The sequence below is a fragment of the Canis lupus genome, chromosome 15 (genome assembly GCF_011100685.1).
Source record: "Canis lupus familiaris isolate Mischka breed German Shepherd chromosome 15, alternate assembly UU_Cfam_GSD_1.0, whole genome shotgun sequence".
Lineage (NCBI taxonomy): Eukaryota > Metazoa > Chordata > Mammalia > Carnivora > Canidae > Canis > Canis lupus.
Genome location: NC_049236.1, coordinates 1,925,201 through 1,927,128, shown reverse-complemented (window position 1 = coordinate 1,927,128; position 1,928 = coordinate 1,925,201). Strand labels below are relative to the sequence as shown.

General features: G+C 49.8%; 1 non-coding gene across 1 annotated transcript; it reads right to left on the bottom strand.

The window, feature by feature from the left end:
• Positions 1–1,424: 1,424 nt before the first annotated feature.
• Positions 1,425–1,565, bottom strand: LOC119869446. The gene has a single exon (XR_005371009.1). It is a non-coding gene; the product is annotated as a U4 spliceosomal RNA (small nuclear RNA).
• Positions 1,566–1,928: the final 363 nt, after the last annotated feature.

Here is a 1,928-nt window from a genome sequence, read left to right as displayed (position 1 = left end):
AAGGAGACGCAGGCTCTGGAGGACCCAGAGAGCCCCCCTGAATAAGGCTTCTTTGGGCCTCCTGGCCTCCCAGTCTCCTGGTTCATTGCCCCCTGACTGTCCCAAGTCATTCCGTCACAGGGCTCCCTGCCAACACTCCACCTCAAAGGTCCTCACTGATGCGGGGCTTTAGGTGTTCATGGCCATATTTGAATTTCAACAAGGGACTCATAAAGATGTTTTCATCTTTAAAATGTACAGGAATGGAATTCAAATGGTGGAATGACAGGCTGTGTGTGGGGTCGATTGGCTGGGTCAGAGACATCACACCTGGCTGGCGGGGAGAGCTTTCTGACGACAGGAGCTGTCCAACAAGGCGTGGGCTGCTGTCACTGGAGGAACTCAAGCGGTGGACGGCTGACCTTCCACTGGGCGCCGGGCGGGGCCCTGGATGGAAGGATCTGGAGGCAAGACGGAGGGTTCTGGGAGAAGCAAAAGAAGCAGCTGAAAAGTGTCACTAAGATGTTCTTACTGCTCTGAAGCCAGCCTCGCTCCCCATGCTGATACGTTTCCAAAAGCGTATCCTACGCTGGTACCCTGAGAATGGGGCGCCTAGGTCACCTTTTGGGGGTCTGGCCCCTGAATGACAGGGTTGGACTCAAGCACAGGGGTTCTCAGAGTCTCCACCAGCAGATCTTAGGGTCCAGGCCACGAGGAGCTTCCCCTCTGCTCCCCAGAACTCAGCCCCCTCAGTCTACCCCACGCATGCTCACCCACCTGCGTGACCCGTTCAGAAGAGGTGATCCCAGCTGCCGGTGCGGCTGTGCTTCAAAGCCTGTGTTATCTTTCATGTTTCACAGTTACCATAGCAGTCAGATTTATCTTCATCTTTTACAATTCAAAAATACTAATGGAATTACTGGTTTTGTCTGTGTTTTAAAGCCATAGCATCTTTTTCTTTCACTGCTATCCCTTAAAATGTCCTCAAAGGGATAAATGTAATCCCAGAAAGACCTTCTCAGGAAAAAAATGGGTATTTTCCCCCCAACTTTAGTGGGGTTTATAGCATGACTGGCAGCACAAAAGAGTTTCTATAGCATGATTGGTGTCATACAAGGGGGTCTCCTAAGGGCCCTTTCACTGTCCACCTCTCTTCTGGGCCCCGGCAGGTGAAGGCAGGGTCCCTGCCGGCCATTGCACTTGTCATTGCTGGTGGCTTCTTGGAGGAAGGAATTGTGTGCTTCGTCTTTACAGTGCAGTCCCATTCTTCCCATTTTACAGATGAGGAATCAGGGCTGAGAGAGGTGAAGTGACTTGCCCAAGGTCACACAGCCAGGGAGAGGCTGAGTGCCCTACTCTCTCTCAACCATGTTCTCTCTACATCCTCTAGTTGGTCTCTGTTTGACCTTTTCTCAGAGAGGATTTCTGCCTTTTTTTAAAAATAGTCTCTGTAGAGACTGGCAAATATTGCCAATGCTGACCGTATTTCAATTCCTCACCGCAGGGTATTGGGAAAAGTTTTCAAATAGCAATGATTGCACCTGGGAGAAACCGCATTTGCTGCAATCCTGCCACTGCGCAAAGCTTGGGAGGATTTTTGTTCTGCTTACGCAAGAATTTCTATGTGAATTTTTTTTTTTTTTTTTAGGATTGTATTTATTTATTCACGAAAGACACAGAGAGAGAGGCAGAGACACAGGCAGAGGGAGAAGCAGTCTCCATGCAGGGAGCCCGATGCAGGACTCGATCCCAGGACCCCGGGATCAGGACCTGAGCCGAAGGCAGACGCTCAACCACTGAGCCACCCAGGCACCCCTTCTATGTGGATTAGAGCCCTTAGGTCACGACACAGTGTCTTCAATTTTAGCTTTCAGCTGTGTGGCACTTTGCATTTTGAGATACCTTTTCTGATTATCAGTATAATATGCGATCTGTTCTTTGCTAACTTT